Raw genomic sequence first — 26,893 nt, forward strand, 5'->3', positions numbered from 1 at the left:
TGCTGGTGAAGTTGCGGACGAAGGCTTCTGTGAAGTCTAGCCAGCTGTTGATGCTGCGTGATTTGCGGCTGTTGAGCCAGGTCCGCGCCGTGCCTTGTAGCATGAGGGGCACGTACTTCACGGCAACGCGCCGGTTGCCGTTGGCTATGCTAACCGCTGTGGAGTAGTCGATCAGCCAATCTTCCGGCTTCACGGAGCCGTTGTACTTGGGCGTGTCTCTTGGGAGCGAGAACCCTTTGGGGAAGGGCTCGTCGCGGATGCGGGGGCCGAAGCAAGGCAGACCGACATCGTCTTCTTCTTCCAGCGCCAGGGATCGCGCCAGGCGGTCGATCCGATGGCGGGCGTCATTTTCGCCAACTCCTTCGTGGCGACCTAGTCGGCCGCTGAGAGTCGGATGCGCCACTGGCAGAGGGGTGGGATATCTCTCTCCACGGGGCCGAGGCGGAGGCGGGTTGCCCTACCACTCCACGGCTCGAGGGTGGCCTTCTGCGTCTCGCTTGATGGAGATCCGGGTTTGGCTTCGGCTGGCAGCCGGCTCTTTCTCGCGCCGCGCGCGGTCTCTACCCGCAGTCGGCGTTCGAGACGTCGCGCCATGATCTCGGCGCGGGGGAGGGCTTTCCGCGCGGGCGTCGGCTTCGTGCCGCTGCGTGGCTGCATCGATCAGCTGCTGGATGCGTCGGGTCATGTGGGGGAGTTCTTCGGCCCCCAGTCCGTCTAGCTCGTCTACGGCCGCCTGGGAGGCGCGCAGGTTCTCGAGTGGAGTGGCGTAGACTGGGCGGTCGACTCCTAACGTGTCGGCAACGACAGCGCCGCGCTGTCTGACAACAACGACCTGGCTGGGCTCGCCTGGGGGCGGCGTGCCAAAGGCGGCGCGGTCGGCCTCGCGTCGGTGGGCCTCAGCAAGGCATCTCATGGAAACCAATTTTCGGCCTTCCGCGATGAGGGCGAGGCGGCGAGCCTCCAGTGCTTCAGCGTCGGCGTCGGCCGGGAGGGGGATGGACAAGTCGTGGACCGCTGCGTGCGGGGCGTCGTGGGCGCTCTCGTCAGCAGCGCCGTCGTGGCCGATGACCATCACCTCGGTGGTGACAGCGTCGCAGCCATCGGCTCGGGGAAGCGGGTCGTTGTAGATCGTGACGTTGGTGGGGAAGGTGTCGAACGAGGCCGTGTCGGAGTCGACAGGCATTGGATCGGTGGAGCCAACCGACTCCAAGTCCACAGCAGGCTCGCCGGAGACATGGAGCCGGCCGAGGAGGTTGACGAGGCGGTCGGTGCCCGCGTCGGAGGCGAGCTCGTCGGAGATGAGGGTCTTGTCGAGGAGATCAGCGAGGCTGCTCGCTGCGCAGGCGTTGGTGACGCCTTGCAGCGCGTCGTGGCAAGCGCCATCGGGCGTGCCGGGCTGGCTACGCTCGCGGGGGAGGAAGAGGGTTCCCGTCCAGAACAGGTTTCCGGACGACGGTGCACCTGGCCCCACGGTGGGCGCCAAATGTCGGGTGGTAGGTGCGACATATGCCAGCGGGTGGCTTATCATTGTGGGAGCCAGTAAAACATCGCCGGTGCCTGGAAACGGGATGAGGCGAAGACATGCACGCCGGCGAATCTTACCCAGCTTCGGGGCTCTTCGTGGAGATAACACCCCTACTGCTGCTCTGCGGTGTCTCCGCATGATCACTAGATGAACAAGTAGCTACACGATGCTCCTTGAGCTGTTTGGCGAGAGGAGGAAGAAGGGCTCTGCTTGCTCTCTTCTCCTCCCTACGTGGTGTCTAAAACTAGCAGGGATCCACCCTTTGCATGGGTGTCCCGGGGGGTTTATATAGGCCTACCCCCCGGGGGTACAATGGTAATCCGGCTGGGCGTGGGGTCCAGCCGTCTGTGTCTTCGCTCTCCGGCTTCTGCGCCGGCTGCTGGGGCCCGCCGGCTGGTGGGTCCCGCCGGCTGCCGGCTCCCTGGTCGACAGGCAGGCCCCATTGTCCAGGGCCTTGTCGGTGGCTAGTTACTATTGCTCAATCTTGGTGACGAGGGCTTCGCCGAGGTAAGCATGGCTACAGTGCTGCCGTCTGGCGGGTGACTACTGTAGCCTCACCGCGTCTTGTCTCCTTAATGGGGCGTCTCCTTCGAGGGGGTGGCAAGCCGGCTGGAGAGGGCCGGCTCCGTCTCGGGCCGACTGGGGGAGGCCAGGCCGCCTTCAGGTGTCTCTCTGCCTGAAGGGGCCCACCGCCCGTGGGCCGTACTGGTAGCCCGTCGTGGATGACATCAGGGTCAGTGTGGCAACAGTGCCGTGCCGGACGGGTCATGGCCACCCGTACGGCGCACTGTGCCAGGCGCGCTCTGGGATTCGGGGGTGGCAGGCTTCACTGTAGCCACGCCCCATCACATCGCCGTTATGTGGATGCAGACTTCGGGGGTACTGTCTTGACCGCTTTATGTGGATGCAGACTTCGGGCCGCCTTCCAATAGCCGGCCTGGGAGACAGCCGGCCAGGGGAAGGCGGCCCCATGTCTTGGATTCTTAAGAGCCGGATCGGCTCGTAATTTTTTCAGAAAGGCCAGGGGGAGCCGGCTAGGCTACCCGTGGTCACTTACTCCGACAAAGCTAATGACCGAGGGGCCGCCTGAGGGCAAGGAGCACCGCCGACCCGAGTTATATTTTGATGGTGTCCTAGAGGGATCCCACCTTGTGGCGGAGCAATGTACGAAGGATGTTATATTCCCATGAAAACATTTGTATTATCCTGTCCTGTAATCTGGAACAATGATGTTATGTAATATAATGCTTGTGATTTTTTTAAAATTTCACCTCCTGTGCGTCCGTTTATGAAATCTGAGGGTTGATCAGTCGTTGGCTTCTACCCCCACGTAGATAGTACGGGGGTGTTCGGGATAAATCTAAACACTCTTTACTCCATATTCTGGTCCTTAAAGGAGGTGTTTAGCGCAACGAACAAGGCAATCAGACTATACGGCCTTTATCGCCCTCACTTAGCCATAGGAGTTTGACAATGAGAATTTTGGCGAAGCCCCTTGTATTCGGAAGACCGAACTTGGGGCATTGCATGCACTTGATCGGATAAGAAACCATTCCTCGCATAAAGCAGAAAAAATCTCTAAGGATTTGAAACCTCTCGAACAGCTGACCGGCTCGCGCTGCATCATGATAGTCAGTTTTTGTCTTTCTCTACTGAGGCGCTCATCCAGAAGAACCAGGACACAATCGCAGTAGTTCTCCCTTTACTACCCTAGACGATATAGAGGAACGTAAGGTAGTAAGCATAGGAGTCGGGCAACCCAACTATTGACCAAAGACATGATTCGGAGCCGATGCATATAATGCTATAAGTTCAAGGTGCCGAACTGCACTGAAAAAGGTGTTCGGACTTTATTGTCGTAGTATGGGGCGCAAAAGCCCTTGGTGAAGTAAAATGTACCATAGTGTACGTGTGCAATGAGTAATAAATACAAAGGTAATAAAAAAGGGAAAAATTAAGTAATAAGCTGACGCTACCATTTACTTACCATTGTAATGTGATTAATACGTCTAGGCGTACTTGAACAAGTAATGCGATAAGAAAGTAAGGCTATTTAACATGCCACGACCAAGAGCGAGCTGCGTGCGGGTATGTAAAACAGGTATAGCAGTCGGTAGCAGAGACCACCTGGGGATTCCTTTGTACGCCAACGCTCCTTGCCTCCTTGGTGTGTCCGACAAACAGGTTGGCAGTAGAAACCTCGAAAAAGAGAAAAATCCGAAATGAAAAGGAAAAGTAAAAGTGTGTGAATCCTAGGGTCGGTCGAGCCACACTGTGGATCGCGAGCTAGCTATGCCTCCATCGATACCCATGGGATTTTGAGTGCGTGGTTATGTACGCGCGGTACAAATGCCGCTGTTTGATCGGGACTGGGACAGAGGCGAAATTGCTAGTTATGCTCTTAATGAGCCGGCTGTCTTGCTGCCGAATAGTTCAGACTCTTTTAATGGTGTCCGGGGGCTTGGCCGCTGAACTAAGGTTCTGCTGGAAAAGGCTGCGCTGTATTTCTGCTGCTAAGGCCGTGGTATGCTCCTCAGTACGGAGGGAGCGTTCCATATTTCAATTGACTGTTATGACGCCATGTGGTCCGGTCATCTTGAGCTTGAGATAAGCGTAGTGAGGTACCGCATTGAATCGAGCAAATGCGGTTCGTCCAAGAAGTGCGTGATAGCCATTGCGAAAGGGGACGATGTCGAAGATTAACTCCTCGCTTCGGAAGTTGTCCAGAGACCAATGCGGTTCGTCCAAGAAGTGCGTGATAGCCGTTGCGAAAGGGGACGATGTCGAAGATTAACACCTCGCTTCAGAATTTGTCCAGAGATCCAAAGACAACCTATAGTGTGATTGAGCCCGTACAGCGGGCCTCTACGCCTGCTATGACTCCTTTAAAGGTAGTCCTTGTGAGCTTGACCCGTGATGGGTTAATGCCCATTTTGCGCAATGTATCCCGATGGAGCAGATTGAGGCTGCTGCCACCGTCCATGAGGACTCACGTCAGGTGGAATCCATCAATGATTGGGTCTAGGACTAGTGCGGCTGATCCGCCATGCCGGATACTGGTCGGATGATCCCGATGATCAAAAGTGATCGGGCACGATGACCATGGATTGAATTTTGGGGTGACTAGCTCTATCGCATAAACGTCCCTGAGTGCGCGCTTGCGCTCTCTCTTGGGGATGTGTGTAGCATATATCATGTTCACCATTTTGACATGAGGGGAAACTTCTTCCGCCCCCTGTGTTTGGCTGCAGGGGCTCCTCGTCATCGTCCTCGCTCTGCGATCCCTTTTCCTTGTTTCGTCATTTAACTTGCTGGCTTGCTTAAAAACCCAGCAATCTCTGTTGGTATGGTTGGGTGGTTTGTCTGGGGTGCCATGGATTTGGCACGGATGGTCGAGTATGCGGTCGATGCTGGATGGTCCCTGATTGTTTCTTTTATACGACTCTTTCCGCTGACCGAACTTGGAGCCCTTGAATCAGGCATGGACAATAGTGTCGTTGGTGTTGTCATCATTACTTCGGCGTTTGTGTTTGTTGCGTCGGAGCTTGCCGTTGCGGTTCTTGACCTCAGAGGGGCCTGCCTCGGTGGCTGTGTTTTTGCTACGAGCCAACCAACTATCCTCACCCGCGCAAAAGCGGGTCATGAGTGCCGTGAGGGCTACCATAGATTTCGGCTTTTCTTGGCTGAGGTGGCGGGCGAGCCATTCGTCGCGGATGCTATGTTTAAAGGCCGCTAGGGCTTCGGCATCCGGACAGTCGACGATCTGGTTCTTTTTGGTTAGGAACCTAGTCCAAAATTTCCTGGCCGACTCTCCAGGTTGTGGGACTATGTGGCTTAAATCATCGCCGTCTGGTGGACGGACATATGTACCTTGGAAATTGTCGAGGAAGGCTTATTCCAAGTCCTCCCAGCTGCTGATAGAATTTTCAGGCAGGCTATTTAACCAGTGCTGAGCTGGCCCTTTGAACTTTAGTGGGAGGTATTTGATAGCGTGGCATCTCCGCAGGCCATGTGGATATGGAGAATAAAATCCTCGATCCATACCGCAGGGTCGGTTGTTCCGTCGTATGATTCAATGTGTCAGGACCCTAATTCCAAGTCACCTCGATCTAGCCGGTAACACCTCATATCACTCTACGGCCTCACGCACGGTATCCCCACGGGTGTCGCCTTACCATGGCCTGGCACCGTTTGCGCCTTTTGGCTCACATATATGATAGTGTCGCTAGCATCCATATGATAGAGAACCCGGGCCGACATGGCTAGTCGTGAACCCAAAGCGGCACAAACCTATGGGGACAGGCATACATGAATCACATCGAGCATGTCGGTTAGCAGCATGTGAATCCGGGCTGTAGCACTGGGCTAACAGGACTCGGGGAACCCGGGCTGTAGCAGGCTAGGTAGGACTCCGGATGTCACCCGCTTGACATTTCCCCAAAGGGACAGACATAGGAACGAAGTGAAACACATGCCGGCCAGTCAAGTCTCCTGAGCAGTAGTGCTGGGCTAGCAGGACTCTGGTGAACCGGGCTGTAGCGGACTACTATGGCTCAAGGAGGCACTAGACTACATTTCCCCATAAGAGAGGCTGCCAAGGATAAACAACTAGATTGTCGGATCCCACACATACCAAGCATTTCAATCATACACACAATATGCTCGATATGTGTAAATACAACATGGCATCACAACAAAACTCTACAACTCAAGTGCTTTATTTAAAGGCTCCGGAGAGCCATACATAACATGTTCATACAGGTAGGGGTCACAAGACCCGACACTCAAGTCATACAAGGATACAAGCACATGCGGAAGCAAATAAGTCTCAGTACAGGCACTAGAAAGAAAGAAGGCTTGTCGAAGCCTGTCTATCTACATAGGGCTCTCCATGGCCAGAATCACCACCTGGGTGGCAAGTTACTCATCGACGTTGAGGTCTACGTAAAACCCATCGGAGGGGGCGGTGTTGTCGTCTGAAAACAGTAATTAAAGCAACATGAGTACAAAAGTACTCAACAAGTCTTACAACAGATCCGACTATACATGCTCATTCTCAAGAAGGTGGTGGAGTTATTGCAGCAAGCCAACTTTGACTCTTGGCTAAGCTATCCTACGAGACACCACTGTAAAATAGTTTTCGCACACGAGTCCACTAATCACCAACACAATACTCTACCGTGGATCCTCCCTCGTCATCCTACAAGAGGGCCATCCTGAGTACTCACACTTTATTGGGGAGCGTAGCAATAATTCAAAATTTTCCTACGTGTCACCAAGATCAATCTATGGAGTCATCTAGCAACGAGGGAGGAGTGGATCTACATACCCTTGTAGATCGCGCGCGGAAGCGTTCATGAGAATGGGGTTGATGGAGTCATACTCGTCGTGATCCAAATCACCGATGATCCTAGCGCCGAACGGACGGCACCTCCGCGTTCAACACACGTACGGAGCAGCGACGTCTCCTCCTTCTTGATCCAGCAAGGGGGAAGGAGAGGTTGATGGAGATCCAGCAGCACGACGGCGTGGTGGTGGAAGTAGCGGGATTCCAACAGGGCTTCGCCAAGCGCTGCGGGAGGAGGGAGATGTGTCATGGGAGGGAGAGGGAGGCGCCAGGGCTTAGGTGTAGCTGCCCTTCCTTCCCCCCACTATATATAGGGCCAAGGGAGAGGGGGGGGGGCGCAGCCTTGGCCCTTCCTCCAAGGAAGGGTGCGGCCAGGGAGGAGTCCATCCTCCCCAAGGCACCTAGGAGGTGCCTTCCCCCTTTAGGACTCTTCCTTTCCCTTATCTCTTGGCGCATGGGCCTCTTGGGGCTGGTGTCCTTGGCCCATATAGGCCAAGGCGCACACCCCTACAGCCCATGTGGCCCCCCGGGGCAGGTGGACCCCCTTGGTGGACCCCCGGACCCCTTTCGGCACTCCCGGTACAATACCGATAATGCGCGAAACTTTTTCGGCGACCAAAACAAGACTTCCCATATATAAATCTTTACCTCCGGACCATTCCGGAACTCCTCGTGACGTCCGAGATCTCATCCGGGACTCTGAACAACTTTCGGGTTACCGCATACTAATATCTCTATAACCCTAGCGTCACCGAACCTTAAGTGTGTAGACCCTACGGGTTCGGGAACCATGCAGACATGATCGAGACGTTCTCCGGTCAATAACCAACAGCGGGATCTGGATAACCATGTTGGCTCCCACATGTTCCACGATGATCTCATCGAATGAACCACGATGTCAAGGACTTAATCAATCCCGTATACAATTCCCTTTGTCTAGCGGTACGATACTTGCCCGAGATTTGATCGTTGGTATCCCGATACCTTGTTCAATCTCGTTACCGGCAAGTCTCTTTACTCGTTCCGTAACACATCATCCCGTGATCAACTCCTTGATCACATTGGCACATTATGATGATGTCCTACCGAGTGGGCCCAGAGATACCTCTCCGTCACACGGAGTGACAAATCCCAGTCTCGATTCGTGCCAACCCAACAGACACTTTCGGAGATACCCGTAGTGCACCTTTATAGCCACCCAGTTACGTTGTGATGTTTGGCACACCCAAAGCACTCCTACGGTATCCGGGAGTTGCACAATCTCATGGTCTAAGGAAACGATACTTGACATTAGAAAATCTTTAGCATACGAACTACATGATCTTGTGCTAGGCTTAGGATTGAGTCTTTGTCCATCACATCATTCTCCTAATGATGTGATCCCGTTATCAATGACATCCAATGTCCATGGTCAGGAAACCGTAACCATCTATTGATCAATGAGCTAGTCAACTAGAGGCTTACTAGGGACATGGTGTTGTCTATGTATCCACACATGTATCTGAGTTTCCTATCAATACAATTCTAGCATGGATAATAAACGATTATCATGAACAAGGAAATATAATAATAACTAATTTATTATTGCCTCTAGGGCATATTTCCAATAGTCTCCCACTTGCACTAGAGTCAATAATCCAGTTCACATCGATATGTGATTAACACTCAAGGTGACATCCCCATGTGACTAACACCCAAAGAGTTTACTAGAGTCAATAATCTAGTTCACATTACCATGTGATTAACACTCGATGAGTTCTGGGTTTGAACATGTTATGCTTGTGAGAGATGTTATAGTCAACGGGTCTGAATCTTTCAGATCCGTATGTACTTCGCAAATCTCTATGTCATCTTGTAGATGCAGCTACTACGCTATATTTGGAGCCATTTCAAATAATTGTTCTACTTGGAGCTATTCTAAATTGTTGCTCCATTATACGTATCCGGTATCTCTACTCAGAGCTATCCGGATAGGTGTTAAGCTTGCATCGACGTAACTCTTTACGTCGAACTCTTTATCACCTCCATAACCGAGAAACATATCCTCATTCCTCTAAGGATAATTTAGACCGCTATCTGGTGATCTACTCCTAGATTACCTTTGTACCCTCTTGCCAGATATGTGGCAAGGCACACATCAGGTGCGGTACACAGCATAACATACTGTAGAGCCTACGTCTAAAGCATAGGGGACGACCTTCGTCCTTTCTCTCTATTCTGCCGCGGTCGAGCTTTAAGTCTTAACTTCATACCTTACAACTCAGGCAAGAAATCCTTCTTTGACTGATCCATCTTGAACACCTTCAAGATCATGTCAAGGTATGTGCTCATTTGAAAGTACCATTAAGCGTTTGATCTATCCTTATAGATCTTGATGCTCAATGTTCAAGTAGCTTAATCCAGGCTTTCCATTGAAAAACACTTTCCAAATAACCCTATATGCTTTCCAGAAATTCTACGTCATTTCTGATCAACAATATGTCAACATATACTTATCAGAAATTCTATAGTGCTCCCACTCACTTCTTTGGAAAATACAAGTTTCTCATAAACTTTGTATACACCCAAAACTTTGATCATCTTATCAAAGCATACATTCCAACTCCGAGATGCTTACTCCAGTCCTTAGAAGGATTGCTGGAGCTTTGCATACTTATTAGCATCTTTCAGGATTAACAAAACCTTCCAGTTGTATCACATACAACCTTTCCTCAAAAATCGTCGAGGAAACAATGGTTTTTGGCATCCTACCTGCAAGATTTCACAAATAATGCAGTAATCGCTAATATAATTCCAACAGACTCTTAGCATCGCTACGAGTGAGAAAGTCTCATCGCAGTCAACTCCTTGAACTTGTCGGAAAACATCTTAACGACAAGTCGAGCTTTCTTAATGGTGATACCTACCATCATTGTCCGTCTTCCTTTTAAAATCCATATGTACCTAACAGCCTTACGACCATCAAGTAGTTCTTCCAAAGTCTACACTTTGTTTTCATATATGGATCCTCTCTCGGATTATATGGCCTCAAGCCATTTTGGAATCCAGGCCCACCATCGCTTCTCCATAGCTCATAGGTTCATTGTTGTCTAGCAACATGACTTCCAAGACAGGATTACGTACCACTCTGAAGTAGTACGCATCCTTGTCATCCTACGAGGTTTGGGAGTGACTTGATCCGAAGTCTCATGATCAATATCATAAGCTTCCACTTCAATTGGTGTAGGTGTCACAGGAACAACTCTTTGTGCCCTGCTATACACTAGTTGAAGTGACGGTTCAATAACCTCATCAAGTCTCCACCATCCTCCCACTCAATTCCTTCGAGAGAAACTTTTCCTCGATAAAGGACCCGATTCTAGAAACAATCCCTTATTGCTTTCGGATCTGAGACAGGAGGTATACCCAACTGTTTTGGGTGTCCTATGAAGATGTATTTATCCGCTTTGGGTTCGAGCTTATCAGCCTGAAACTTTTTCACATAAGCGTCGCAGCCCCAAACTTTTAAGAAATGACAGCTTAGGTTTCTCTAAACCATAGTTCATATGGTGTCATCTCATCGGAATTACGTGGTGCCCTATTTAAAGTGAATGTGGTTGTCTTTAATGCCTAACCCATAAACTATTGTGGTAATTCGATAAGAGACATCATGGTATGCATCATATCCAATAGGGTGCAGTTATGATGTTCGGACACACCATCACACTATGGTGTTCCAGGCTGTATTAGTTGTGAAACAATTTCCACAATGACTTAATCTTGTGCCAAACTCGTAATTCAGATATTCATCTCTATGATCATATCATAGATATTTTATCCTCCTGTCACGACGATCTTTCAACTTCACCCTGAAATTACTTGAACCTTTCAATAATTCAGACTCGTGATTCATCAAGTAAATATACTCAACATCTACTCAGATCATCTGTGAAGTAAGAACATAACGATATCCACTACATGCCTCAGCACTCATTGGATTGCACACATCAAAATGTATTACTTCCAACAAGTTGCTTTCTAGTTCCATTTTACTGAAAACAAGGCTTTCAGTCATCTTGCCCATGTGGTATGATTTGCATGTCTCAAGTGATTCAAAATCAAGTGAGTCCAAACGGTCCATTTGCATGGAGTTTCTTCATGCATATACACCAATAGACATGGTTCGCATGTCTCAAACCTTTCAAAACAAGTGAGCCCAAAAATCCATCAACATGGAGCTTCTTCATGCGTTTTATACCGATATGAATTACGTGGCAGTGCCACAAATAGGTGGTACTATCATTACTATCTTTTGGCATGAACATGTGTATCACTATGATCGAGATTCAATAAACCATTCATTTCAGGTGTAAGACCATTGAAGGTATTATTCAAATAAACAGAGTAACCATTATTCTCTTTAAATGAATAACCGTATTACGATAGACATAATCCAATCATGTCTATGCTCAACGCAAACACCAATCTCGATGGTAGAGGGAGCGTACGATATTTGATCAACCTTGGAAATACTTCCAACACATATCGTCATCTCACCTTCAGCTAGTCTCCGTTTATTCCATAGCTTTTATTTCGAGTTACTAACACTTAGCAACCGAACCGGTATCTAATACCCTGGTGCTACTAGGAGTACTAGTAAAGTACACATTAACACAATGTATATCCAATATACTTCTATCGACCTTGCCAGTCTTCTCATCTACCAAGTATCTAGGGTAATTCTGCTCCAGTGGCTGTTCCCCTTATTACAGAAGCACTTAGTCTCGGGTTTGGGTTCAACCTTGGGTTTCTTCACTAGAGCAGCAGCTGATTTGCCGTTTCATGAAGTATCCCTTCTTGTCCTTGCCCTTCTTGAAACTAGTGGTTTCACCAACCATCAACAATTGATGCTCCTTCTTGATTTCTACTTTTGTGGTGCCAAACATCGCAAATATCTCAAGGATCATCATATATGTCCCTGATATATTATAGTTCATCACGAAGCTCTAGCAGCTTGGTGGTAATGACTTCAGAGAACTATCACTATTTCATCTGGAAGATCAACTCCCACTTGATTCAAGCGATTGTTGTACTCAGACAATCTGAGCACAAGCTCAACAATTGAGCTTTTCTCGCTTAGTTTGCAGGCTAAGAAAATCGTCGGAGGTCTTATACCTCTTGACGTGGGCACGAGCCTGAAATCCCAATTTCAGTCCTTGGAACATCTCATATGTTCTGCGATGTTTCAAAAACGTCTTTGGTGCCTCAATTCTAAACCATTTAGCATTACGCACTGAACTATCATGTAGTCATCAAAACGTGTAGGTTAGATGTTCGCAACATCCACAGACGACGTTCGAGGTTCAGCACACTAAGCGGTGCATTAAGGACATAAGCCTTCTATGAAGCAATGAGGACAAACCTCAGTTTACGGACCTAGTCCGCATAATTACTACTATCAACTTTCAACTAAATTTTCTCTAGGAACATATCTAAACAGTAGAACTGAAGCGCGAGCTACGACATAATTTGCGAAGACCTTTTGACTATGTTTAGGATAATTAAGTTCATCTTATGAACTCCCACTCAGATAGACATCCCTCTAGTCATCTAAGTGATTACATGATCCGAGTCAACTAGGCCGTGTCCGATCATCACGTGAGACGGACTAGTCAACATCGGTGAACATCTTCATGTTGATCGTATCTTCTATACGACTCATGCTCGACCTTTCGGTCTCTTGTGGTCCGAGGCCATGTCTGTACATGCTAGGCTCATCAAGTTAACCTAAGTGTTTCGCATGTGTTCCGAGGCCATGTCTGTACATGCTAGGCTCGTCAACACCCGTTGTATTCGAACGTAAGAATCTATCACACCCGATCATCACGTGGTGCTTCGAAACGACGAACTTTCACAACGGTGCACAGTTAGGGGGAACACCTTCTTGAAATTTTAGTGAGGGATCATCTTATTTACTACCGTCGTTCTAAGCAAATAAGATGTATAAACATGATAAACATCACATGCAATCAAATAGTGACATGATATGGCCAATATCATATTGCTCCTTTTGATCTTCATCTTCGGGGCTCCATGATCATCATCGTCACCGGCATGACACCATGATCTCCATCATCATGATCTCCATCATCGTGTCTCCATGAAGTTGCTGAAGGAAATATGCCCTAGAGGCAATAATAAAGTTATTATTTATTTCCTTATATCATGATAAATGTTTATTATTCATGCTAGAATTGTATTAACCGGAAACATAATACATGTGTGAATACATAGACAAGCAGAGTGTCACTAGTATGCCTCTACTTGACTAGCTCGTTAATCAAAGATGGTTATGTTTCCTAACCATGAACAAAGAGTTGTTATTTGATTAACGAGGTCACATCATTAGTTGAATGATCTGATTGACATGACCCATTCCATTAGCTTAGCACCCGATCGTTTAGTATGTTGCTATTGCTTTTCTTCAATGACTTATACATGTTCCTATGACTATGAGATTATGCAACTCCCGTTTACCGGAGGAACACTTTGTGTGCTACCAAACGTCACAACGTAACTGGGTGATTATAAAGGAGCTCTACAGGTGTCTCCAAAGGTAATGTTGGGTTGGCGTATTTCGAGATTAGGATTTGTCACTCCGATTGTCGGAGAGGTATCTCTGGGCCCTCTCGGTAATGCACATCACATAAGCCTTGCAAGCATTGCACTAATGAGTTGGTTGCGAGATGATGTATTACGAAATGAGTAAAGAGACTTGCCGTTAACGAGATTGAACTAGGTATTGAGATTCCGACGATCGGAATCTCGGGCAAGTAACATACCGATGACAAAGGGAACAACGTATGTTGTTATGCGGTCTGACCGATAAAGATCTTCGTAGAATATGTAGGAGCCAATATGGGCATCCAGGTCCCGCTATTGGTTATTGACCGGAGAAGTGTCTCAGTCATGTCTACATTGTTCTCGAACCGTAGGGTCCGCACGCTTAACGTTACGATGACAGTTATTATGAGTTTATGCATTTTGATGTACCGAAGGTTGTTCGGAGTCCCGGATGTGATCACGGACATGACGAGGAGTCTCTAAAGGGTCGAGACATAAAGATTGATATATTGGAAGCCTATGTTTGGATATCGGAAGTGTTCCGGGTGAAATAGGGATTTTACCGGAGTACCGGGAGGTTACCGGAACCCCCCGGGAGCTAAATGGGCCTTAGTGGGCTTTAGTGGAAAGGAGAAAGGGGCAGCCCTAGGTGGCCGCGCACCTCCCCCCTCCCCTAGTCCTATTAGGACTAGGAGAGGTGGCCGGCCCCCCTCTCTCTCTTCCCCCCCCTTGAGGATTCCTATTCCAACTAGGATTGGGGGGGGGGGAATCCTACTCCCAGAGGGAGTAGGACTCCTCCTGGCGCGCCCCAAGGCTGGCCGCACCTCTCCCCCCTTGCTCCTTTATATACAGGGGCAGGGGGCACCTCTAGAGACACAATTGATCCCCGTGATCGTTCCATAGCCGTGTGCGGTGCCCCCTGCCACCATATTCCACCTCGATCGTATTGTAGCGGTGCTTAGGCGAAGCCCTGCGACAGTAGAACAGCAAGATCGTCACCACGCCGTCGTGCTGATGGAACTCTTCCCCGATGCTTTGCTGGATCGAAGTCCGGGGATCGTCATCGAGCTGTACGTGTGCTAAGAACTCGGAGGTGCCGGAGTAACGGTGCTTGGATCGGTCGGATCGGGAAAACGTACGACTACTTCCTCTAGTTGTGTGATCGCTTCCGCAGTCGGTCTGCGTTGGTACGTAGACAACACTCTCCCCTCTCGTTGCTTTGCATCACCATGATCTTGCGTGTGCATAGGAAATTTTTTGAAATTACTACGTTCCCCAACAGTGGCATCCGAGCCAGGTTTTATGGTTTGATGTTATTAGCACGAGTAGAACACAAGTGAGTTGTGGGCGATATAAGTCATACTGCCTACCAGCATGTCATACTTGGTTTGGCGGTATTGTTGGACGAGACGACCCGGACCAACATTACGCGTACGCTTACGCGAGACCGGTTCCCCTGACGTGCTTTGCACACAGGTGGCTTGCGGGCGACTGTCTCTCCAACTTTAGTTGAACCAAGTGTGGCTACGCCCGGTCCTTGCGAAGGTTAAAACGGAGTCTATTTGACAAACTATCGTTGTGGTTTTGATGCATAAGTGAGATTGGTTCTTGCTTAAGCCCGTAGCAGCCACGTAAAACTTGCAACAACAAAGTAGAGGACGTCTAACTTGTTTTTGCAGGGCATGTTGTGATGTGATATGGTCAAGGCATGATGCTGAATTTTATTGTATGAGATGATCATGTTTTGTAACCGAGTTATCGGCAACTGGCAGGAGCCATATGGTTGTCGCTTTATTGTATGCAATGCAATCGCGATGTAATGCTTTACTTTATTACTAAACGGTAGTGATAGTCGTGGAAGCATAAGATTGGCGAGACGACAACGATGCTACGATGGAGATCAAGGTGTCGCGCCGGTGACGATGGTGATCATAATGGTGCTTCGGAGATGGAGATCACAAGCACAAGATGATGATGGCCATATCATATCACTTATATTGATTGCATGAGATGTTTATCCTTTTATGCATCTTATCTTGCTTTGATTGACGGTAGCATTATAAGATGATCTCTCACTAAATTACCAAGAAGTGTTCTCCCTGAGTATGCACCGTTGCCAAAGTTCGTCGTGCCCAGACACCACGTGATGATCGGGTGTGATAAGCTCTACGTCCATCTACAACGGGTGCAAGCCAGTTTTGCACACGCAGAATACTCAGGTTAAACTTGACGAGCCTAGCATATGCAGATATGGCCTCGGAACACGGAGACCGAAAGGTCGAGCGTGAATCATATAGTAGATATGATCAACATAACGATGTTCACCATTGAAAACTACTCCATCTCACGTGATGATCGGTTATGGTTTAGTTGATTTGGATCACGTAATCACTTAGAAGATTAGAGGGATGTCTATCTAAGTGGGAGTTCTTAAGTAATTTGATTAATTGAACTTAAACTTATCATGAACTTAGTACCTGATAGTATCTTGCTTGTTTATGTTGATTGTAGATAGATGGCTCGTGCTATTGTTCCGTTGAATTTTAATGCGTTCCTTGAGAAAGCAAAGTGGAAAGATGATGGTAGCAATTATACGGACTGGGTCCGTAACTTGAGGATTATCCTCATTGCTGCTCAGAAGAATTACGTCCTGGAAGCACCGCTGGGTGCCAGGCCTGCTTCTGGAGCAACACCAGATGTTATGAACGTCTGGCAGAGCAAAGCTGATGACTACTCGATAGTTCAGTGTGCCATGCTTTACGGCTTAGAATTGGGACTTCAACGACGTTTTGAATGTCATGGAGCATATGAGATGTTCCAGGAGTTGAAGTTAATATTTCAAGCAAATGCCCGGATTGAGAGATATGAAGTCTCCAATAAGTTCTATAGCTGCAAGATGGAGGAGAACAGTTCTGTCAGTGAGCATATACTCAAAATGTCTGGGTATAATAATCACTTGATTCAATTGGGAGTTAATCTTCCGGATGATTGCGTCATTGACAGAATTCTCCAATCACTGCCACCAAGCTACAAGAGCTTCGTGATGAACTATAATATGCAAGGGATGAACAAGGCTATTCCCGAGCTCTTCGCAATGCTGAAAGCTGCGGAGGTAGAAATCAAGAAGGAGCATCAAGTGTTGATGGTTAACAAGACCACTAGTTTCAAGAAAAAGGGCAAAGGGAAGAAGAAAGGGAACTTCAAGAAGAATAGCAAGCAAGTTGCTGCTCAGGAGAAGAAACCCAAGTCTGGACCTAAGCCTGAAACTGAGTGCTTCTACTGCAAGCAGACTGGTCACTGGAAGCGGAACTGCCCCAAGTATTTGGCGGATAAGAAGGATGGCAAGGTGAACAAAGGTATATGTGATATACATGTTATTGATGTGTACCTTACTAGAGCTCGCAGTAGCACCTGGGTATTTGATACTGGTTCTGTTGCTAATATTTGCAACTCAAAACAGGGACTACGGAATAAGCGGGCACTGGCAAAGGACGAGGTGACGATGCGCGTGGGAAACGGTTCCAAAGTCGATGTGATCGCGGTCGGCACGCTACCTCTACATCTACCTTCGGGATTAATATTAGACCTAAATAATTGTTATTTGGTGCCAGCGTTGAGCATGAACATTATATCTGGATCTTGTTTGATGCGAGACGGTTATTCATTTAAATCAGAGAATAATGGTTGTTCTATTTATATGAGTAATATCTTTTATGGTCATGCACCTTTGAAGAGTGGTCTATTTTTGATGAATCTCGATAGTAGTGATACACATATTCATAATGTTGAAGCCAAAAGATGCAGAGTTGATAATGAAAGTGCAACTTACTTGTGGCACTGTAGTTTAGGTCATATCAGTGTAAAGCGCATGAAGAAACTCCATACTGATGGACTTTTGGAACCACTTGATTATGAATCACTTGGTACTTGCGAACCGTGCCTCATGGGCAAGATGACTAAAACACCGTTCTCCGGTACTATGGAGAGAGCAACAGATTTGTTGGAAATCATACATACCGATGTATGTGGTCCGATGAATATTGAGGCTCGTGGCGGATATCGTTATTTTCTCACCTTCACAGATGACTTAAGCAGATATGGGTATATCTACTTAATGAAACATAAGTCTGAAACATTTGAAAAGTTCAAAGAATTTCAGAGTGAAGTTGAAAATCATCATAACAAGAAAATAAAGTTTCTACGATCTGATCGTGGAGGAGAATATTTGAGTTACGAGTTTGGTGTACATTTGAAAAATTGTGGAATAGTTTCGCAACTCACGCCACCCGGAACACCACAGCGTAATGGTGTGTCCGAACGTCGTAATCGTACTTTACTAGATATGGTGCGATCTATGATGTCTCTTACTAATTTACCGCTATCGTTTTGGGGTTATGCTTTAGAGACGGCCGCATTCACGTTAAATAGGGCACCATCAAAATCCGTTGAGACGACGCCTTACGAACTGTGGTTTGGCAAGAAACCAAAGTTGTCGTTTCTTAAAGTTTGGGGCTGCGATGCTTATGTGAAAAAGCTTCAACCTGATAAGCTCGAACCCAAATCGGAGAAATGTGTCTTCATAGGATACCCAAAGGAGACTGTTGGGTACACCTTCTATCACAGATCCGAAGGCAAGACATTCGTTGCTAAGAATGGATCCTTTCTAGAGAAGGAGTTTCTCTCGAAAGAAGTGAGTGGGAGGAAAGTAGAACTTGACGAGGTAACTGTACCTGCTCCTTCATTGGAAAGTAGTACATCATAGAAAACTGTTTCTGCGACACCTACACCAATAAGTGAGGAAGCTAATGATGATGGTCATGAAACTTCAGATCAAGATACTACTGAACCTCGTAGATCAACCAGAGTAAGATCCACGCCAGAGTGGTACGGTAATCCTGTTCTGGAAATCATGCTACTAGATCATGATGAACCTACGAACTATGAAGAAGCGATGGTGAGCCCAGATTCCGCAAAGTGGCTTGAAGCCATGAAATCTGAGATGGGATCCATGTATGAGAACAAAGTATGGACTTTGGTTGACTTGCCCGATGATCGGCAAGCAATTGAGAATAAATGGATCTTCAAGAAGAAGACTGACGCTGATGGTAATGTTACTGTCTACAAAGCTCGACTTATCGCAAAAGGTTTTCGACAAGTTCAAGGGGTTGACTATGATGAGACCTTCTCACCCGTAGCGATGCTTAAGTCTGTCCAAATCATGTTAGCAATTGCCGCATTTTATGATTATGAAATTTGGCAGATGGATGTCAAAACTGCATTCCTGAATGGATTTCTGGAAGAAGAGTTGTATATGATGCAACCGGAAGGTTTTGTCAATCCAAAGGGAGCTAACAAAGTGTGCAAGCTCCAGCGATCCATTTATGGACTGGTGCAAGCCTCTCGGAGTTGGAATAAACGTTTTGATAGTGTGATCAAAGCATTTGGTTTTATACATACTTTCGGAGAAGCCTGTATTTACAAGAAAGTGAGTGGGAGCTCTGTAGCATTTCTGATATTATATGTGGATGACATATTGCTGATTGGAAATGATATAGAATTTCTGGATAGCATAAATGGATACTTGAATAAGAGTTTTTCAATGAAATACCTCGGTGAAGCTGCTTACATATTAGGCATAAAGATCTATAGAGATAGATCAAGACGCTTAATTGGACTTTCACAAAGCACATACCTTGACAAGATTGTAAAGAAGTTCAAAATGGATCAAGCAAAGAAAGGGTTCTTGCCTGTGTTACAAGGTGTGAAGTTGAGTCAGACTCAATGCCCGACCACTGCAGAAGATAGAGAGAAAATGAAAGATGTTCCCTATGCTTCAGCCATAGGCTCTATCATGTATGCAATGCTGTGTACCAGACCTGATGTGTGCCTTGCTATAAGTTTAGCCGGGAGGTACCGAAGTAATCCAGGAGTGGATCACTGGACAGCGGTCAAGAACATCCTGAAGTACCTGAAAAGGACTAAGGATATGTTTCTCGTGTATGGAAGTGACAAAGAGCTCACCGTAAAAGGTTACGTTGATGCAAGCTTTGACACTGATCCGAACGATTCTAAATCGCAAACCGGATACGTGTTTACATTAAACGGTGGAGCTGTTAGTTGGTGCAGTTCTAAACAAAGCGTCGTAGCGGGATCTACATGTGAAGCGGAGTACATAGCTGCTTCGGAAGCAGCGAACGAAGGAGTCTGGATGAAGGAGTTCATATCCGATCTAGGTGTCATACCTAGTGCATCGGGTCCAATGAAAATCTTTTGTGACAATACTAGTGCAATTGCCTTGGCAAAGGAATCCAGATTTCACAAAAGGACCAAACACATCAAGAGACGCTTCAATTCCATCCGGGATCTAGTCCAGGTGGGAGACATAGAGATTTGCAAGATACATACGGATCTGAATGTTGCAGACCCGTTGACTAAGCCTCTTCCACGAGCAAAACATGATCAGCACCAAAGCTCCATGGGTGTTAGAATCATTACAGTGTAATCTAGATTATTGACTCTAGTGCAAGTGGGAGACTGAAGGACATATGCCCTAGAGGCAATAATAAAGTTATTATTTATTTCTTTATATCATGATAAATGTTTATTATTCATGCTAGAATTGTATTAACCGGAAACATAATACATGTGTGAATACATAGACAAACAGAGTGTCACTAGTATGCCTCTACTTGACTAGCTCGTTAATCAAAGATGGTTATGTTTCCTAACCATTAACAAAGAGTTGTTATTTGATTAACGGGATCACATCATTAGTTGAATGATCTGATTGACATGACCCATTCCATTAGCTTAGCACCCGATCGTTTAGTATGTTGCTATTGCTTTCTTCATGACTTATACATGTTCCTATAACTATGAGATTATGTAACTCCCGTGTGCCGGAGGAACACTTTGTGTGCAACCAAACATCACAACGTAACTGGGTGATTATAAAGGTGCTCTACAGGTGTCTCCAAAGGTACATGTTGGGTTGACGTATTTCGAGATTAGGATTTGTCACTCCGATCGTCGGAGAGGTATCTCAGGGCCCTCTCAGTAATGCACATCACTTAAGCCTTGCAAGCATTGCAACTAATGAGTTAGTTGCGGGATGATGTATTACGGAACGAGTAAAGAGACTTGCCGGTAACGAGATTGAACTAGGTATTGGATACCGACGATCGAATCTCGGGCAAGTAACATACCGATGACAAAGGGAACAACGTATGTTGTTATGCGGTCTGACCGATAAAGATCTTCATAGAATATGTAGGAGCCAATATGGGCATCCAGGTCCCGCTATTGGTTATTGACCGGAGACATGTCTCGGTCATGTCTACATTGTTCTCGAACCCGTAGGGTCCGCACGCTTAAGGTTTCGATGACAGTTATATTATGAGTTTATACGTTTTTATATTTTGATGTACCGAAGGTTGTTCGGAGTCCCGGATGTGATCACGGACATGACGAGGAGTCTCGAAAGTCGAGACATAAAGATTGATATATTGGACGGCTATATTTGGATATAAGTGTTCCGGGTGAAATCGGGATTTTACCGGAGTACCGGGAGGTTACCGGAAACCCCCCGGGAGCTAAATGGGCCTTAGTGGGCTTTAGTGGAAAGGAGAAAGGGGCAGCCCTAGGTCGCTGCGCGCCTCCCCCCTCCCCTAGTCCTATTAGGACTAGGAGAGGTGGCCGGGCCCCCTCTCTCTCTTCCCCCCCCTTGAGGATTCCTATTCCAACTAGGATTGGGGGGGGGGGAATCCTACTCCCAGAGGGAGTAGGACTCCTCCTGGCGCGCCCCAAGGCTGGCCGCACCTCTCCCCCCTTGCTCCTTTATATACAGGGGCAAGGGGCACCTCTAGAGACACAATTGATCCCCGTGATCGTTCCATAGCCGTGTGCGGTGCCCCCTGCCACCATATTCCACCTCGATCATATTGTAGCGGTGCTTAGGCGAAGCCCTGCGACAGTAGAACATCAAGATCGTCACCACGCCGTCGTGCTGATGGAACTCTTCCCCGACGCTTTGCTGGATCGGAGCCCGGGGATCGTCATCGAGCTGTACGTGTGCTAAGAACTCGGAGGTGCCGGAGTAACGGTGCTTGGATCGGTCGGATCGGGAAAACGTATGACTACTCCCTCTACGTTGTGTGATCGCTTCCGCAGTCGGTCTGCGTTGGTATGTAGACAACACTCTCCCCTCTCGTTGCTTTGCATCACCATGATCTTGCGTGTGCGTAGGAAATTTTTTGAAATTACTACGTTCCCCAACAGTTGCCTCGCCAACTATTACTTCTACTACTACAGCTAACGGTTAGCAATAGAGTAAAGTAATTACATGACGTTTATGTTGACACGCAGGTCATAAATAAATTAAGACAACTCCTATGGCTCCTGCCGGTTGTCATACTAATCGACATGCAAGTCATGATTCCTATTACAAGAACATGATCATCTCATACATCACATATATCATTCATCACATCCTTTGGCCATATCACATCACATAGCATACCCTGCAAAAACAAGTTAGACGTCCTCTAATTGTTGTTTGCATGTTTTACGTGGCTGCTATGGGTTTCTTAGCAAGAACGTTTCTTACCTACGCAAAAACCACAACGTGATATGCCAATTGCTATTTACCATTCGTAAGGACCCTTTTCATCGAATCCGATCCGACTAAAGTGGGAGAGACAGACACCCGCTAGCCACCTTATGCAACTAGTGCATGTCAGTCGGTGGAACCAGTCTCACGTAAGAGTACGTGTAAGGTCGGTCCGGGCCGCTTCATCCCACAATGCCGCCGAATCAAGATTGGACTAGTAACGGTAAGCATATTGAACAAAATCAACGCCCACAACTACTTTGTGTTCTACTCGTGCATAGAAACTACGCATAGACCTAGCTCATGATGCCACTGTTGGGGAACGTAGCAATAATTCAAAATTTTCCTACGTGTCACCAAGATCAATCTATGGAGTCATCTAGCAACGAGGGAGGAGTGGATCTACATACCCTTGTAGATCGCGCGCGGAAGCGTTCATGAGAACGGGGTTGATGGTGTCGTACTCGTCGTGATCCAAATCACCGATGATCCTAGCGCCGAACGGACGGCACCTCCGCGTTCAACACACGTACGGAGCAGCGACGTCTCCTCCTTCTTGATCCAGCAAGGGGGAAGGTGAGGTTGATGGAGATCCAGCAGCACGACGGCGTGGTGGTGGAAGTAGCGGGATTCCAACAGGGCTTCGCCAAGCGCTGCGGGAGGAGGGAGATGTGTCATGGGAGGGAGAGGGAGGCGCCAGGGCTTAGGTGTAGCTGCCCTCCCTTCCCCCCACTATATATAGGGCCAAGGGAGAGGGGGGGCGCAGCCTTGGCCCTTCCTCCAAGGAAGGGTGCGGCCAGGGAGGAGTCCATCCTCCCTAAGGCACCTAGGAGGTGCCTTCCCCCTTTAGGACTCTTCCTTTCCCTTATCTCTTGGCGCATGGGCCTCTTGGGGCTAGTGTCCTTGGCCCATATAGGCCAAGGCGCACACCCCTACAGCCCATGTGGCCCCCCGGGGCAGGTGGACCCCCGGACCCCTTTCGGCACTCCCGGTACAATACCGATAATGCGCGAAACTTTTCCGGCGACCAAAACAAGACTTCCCATATATAAATCTTTACCTCCGGACCATTCCGGAAATCCTCGTGACGTCCGGGATCTCATCCGGGACTCCGAACAACTTTCAGGTTACCGCATACTAATATCTCTATAACCCTAGCGTCACCGAACCTTAAGTGTGTAGACCCTACGGGTTCGGGAACCATGCAGACATGACCGAGACGTTCTCCGGTCAATAACCAACAGCGGGATCTGGATACCCATGTTGGCTCCCACATGTTCCACGATGATCTCATCGGATGAACCACAATGTCAAGGACTTAATCAATCCCGTATACAATTCCCTTTGTCTAGCGGTACGATACTTGCCCGAGATTCGATCGTCGGTATCCCGATACCTTGTTCAATCTCGTTACCGGCAAGTCTCTTTACTCGTTCCGTAACACATCATCCCGTGATCAACTCCTTGATCACATTGTGCACATTATGATGATGTCCTACCAAGTGGGCCCAGAGATACCTCTCCGTCACACGGAGTGACAAATCCCAGTCTCGATTCGTGCCAACCCAACAGACACTTTCGGAGATACCCGTAGTGCACCTTTATAGCCACCCAGTTATGTTTTGACGTTTGGCACACCCAAAGCACTCCTACGGTATCCGGGAGTTGCACAATCTCATGGTCTAAGGAAACGATACTTGACATTAGAAAAGCTTTAGCATACGAACTACATGATCTTGTGCTAGGCTTAGGATTGAGTCTTTGTCCATGACATCATTCTCCTAATGATGTGATCCCGTTATCAATGACATCCAATGTCCATGGTCAGGAAACCGTAACCATCTATTGATCAACAAGCTAGTCAACTAGAGGCTTACTAGGGACATGGTGCTGTCTATGTATCCACACATGTATCTGAGTTTCCTATCAATACAATTCTAGCATGGATAATAAACGATTATCATGAACAAGGAAATATAATAATAACTAATTTATTATTGCCTCTAGGGCATATTTCCAACACACTTATCTTGAGTCTTTTAGTAGTAACCATTAACTTGTCTATGAACTGTATAGGCAACCAAGTAGTCCTTTACCGCGGACGCGGCTATTCGAATAGAGGATGTTAACCCTGCAGGGGTGTACTTCTTCATACACGCTCTCACCACTTACCGTCGTTTACATGACATGTACTCGGCAACCATCAAGCGGAAGCCCAACGAGGGTGTCGGCCACGGCCTACCTAAATACTCAAGTCTCTAGTCCAGGTTTATCGCCTATCCAGGTTTCATCTGCAGGGAGTCCGGCCGAGGTTTCCACATACGGCCCCGAACGATGTGTACAGGGTCCCGAGACGCCAAACGGGCGCCCGGCATACCCGACCTCGGTGTATCTACCGCATCATAGCCCACCCCTAGGGTCAGCGCTACGCACAACCGCCAACACATAACCTACAAACACCAGAAACTAGTTGCAACTCCTGTACAGAGTACTAGGGTGATTAAGAAGCCGAGAGGGTCCATTGGTTTCGGGCCCAATGTATGGTAGTAACTGATTCTTAAATCACACATACAGATCTCAGTTCTTAGGGACGACCTCAATGAAACAACCCACCATGTACTCCTACATGGCCTCTCATCGGTACCTTTACCAAATCATGTTCAAGACATCCCGCACATTACCGACGTAATCATTTCACTCTAGCCCATCACCCAGATGAACCAGACCTGACACAACTCTAAGCATAGCAGGCATAGCAAGGTCAGAACACATACATGGCTCAATCAACCCCTACACATGCTAGTGGGTTTCATCTAGTTACTATGGCAATGACAGGTCATGCAGAGGATAAGGGTTCAACTACCACAGCACATAGTAGTTTGAAACGTTGTTGTCTTAATGCAGTAAATGAGAGCAGAAGCGAGAACATGAGATTGTATCGATATGATCAATGGGGCTGCTTGCCTGATGGAGTAGTAGTAGGGTACTGCCCTTCAGTTGGATACTCGGAAATATCCTCGGAGGCAGAACCTACCACGAAAGACACCACAGAACACAATCATCACATGGCAATATGCAACAATATGATGCATGCTATGACATGGCAATATGAGGTGTCCTGCCTAATGCAATGTGAAACAAGTTGGTTTGGGTCCATTTGAATCAAAGATTCAAATGGAAGCTTATGTTCTTAAGCCTTATAAGTGTATTAGCTTGTTTCACCTAAACATCAAGGTTAAAGTGTTTTGTCATGCATGAAACCATTACATATGGAAAGATTGAATTTTTCTGATCAAATTTCATATATAAATCTTTGCATTTGGAGTTACAGATTAAAATTTATGAATTTTCGAAGTTTGTAATATTTTCTGGAACTTCCTGTATAAGAATAATTCCAGCAATTGAGTTATTGCGTCAGCATTGCGTCAGGGTGATGTCAGTGGTCAATGGGGCCGGTCCAGGTCAAACCTGACCAGTGGGACCCGCATGTCAGTAGTTAATTAACTAACTAATTTTGGTTAGTGCTAATCTAAGTTAATTAGCAGGGCGGTCCAACGTGTCATAGACTCAGGGGAAGTCAACCCGCACCCACACGGGGTCAAACAAGGTCAAACTCGCCGGCCTTTAGCCGCCGACGAGGCCAGACGCGGCGGAGTGACGCGGGTTTCGTGCTCCGGCGACCAAAATGACGGCGGAGAGCATCTACGCGTAGCTGGGAGTAAGCCGCATCGAGTGATGGCAATGGGTGGAGCTGGGGTGGCCGCAAACGTCGCCGGTTACGACCTTGGCGGTCGCCGGAGTTTGGGCGAGGTCGAAACCGAGGTTACGGGGCACGGCGAGGCGCGTGGAGTGGTGCTACGGGCTCCTGCGAGTGCGGTGAGTGTGTTGGTCACAATGGTGTGGCCGGTGGGTGGCCGGAGTCACGTCAGCGACGAGCTCGGCGGCGGCGGGTGCTCGGGTGAGCGTGGTGCGGTGCACACGGTGCAGGAAGGAGTTAATAGAGAGGGGGAGGAGGTAGCCGGGCTCATGGCGATCTCAACGAGGCAGACGGCGAGGTCGGGGACGAGCTGGTGTTGCGGTGAAGGCGAAGGGGATCTCCGGCGGCCAGAGTTGGGGAAGACGGGGTCGGGGCGACTCCAGAGCGGGCGAGCGCTCGGGGCTCGGCCTGCTCGACGTAGTCGACGATAGCGGAGCTCGTGGACACGGTGACGCGACACGGGGACGACGACGAACGCAGTTATCACGGTGGCGCGGGCGCGGCATCGTCGGCCATGGTGCGGGAGAGCGAGGGAGAGGAGCTGGGGAGGAGAGGGCGTGTCTGCGAGCTCGGGGGAGGAGTGTGTGACCGATCTAGGGCAGCAGCACGGCGAGGGGAGGAAGCAGGGCGGCGGGCGGCTGCGTGGCGCGCGCAGGTGCCGGCGTCGAGCACCTGCCTGGCCAAGCCAAGCAGCTCGCTAGAGCGGTGGCTGGGCTGGGCCGGCAGGTGGGCCTGCTAGGTGGGCGCCAGGTAAGCCTCTACTCTCTCTCTGCTTTCTGTTTTTCTTTTTATTTATTCCTGTTCTGTGTTTTGAAATAGTAAAAATACTATTTCATTTAGGAAAAACCTAAAAATATTCAGAGGCACATTTGAAAATATTCTCAACAGCCTAAAAATGCTTTCAGGATTATTTGGGCATTTTAAAATATTTATAGGATTTAAATTGCCCAAATGCAATTAGTAATGAATTAATCCAATGACCTTATGATGTCCAAGAAAAGTGTGCACCATTTTTGTCAAAGGTTTTAACCCAAAACAAAAAGGGTGGACTTT

The sequence above is a fragment of the Triticum urartu genome, chromosome 4, assembly GCF_003073215.2.
Source record: "Triticum urartu cultivar G1812 chromosome 4, Tu2.1, whole genome shotgun sequence".
Taxonomy (NCBI): domain Eukaryota; kingdom Viridiplantae; phylum Streptophyta; class Magnoliopsida; order Poales; family Poaceae; genus Triticum; species Triticum urartu.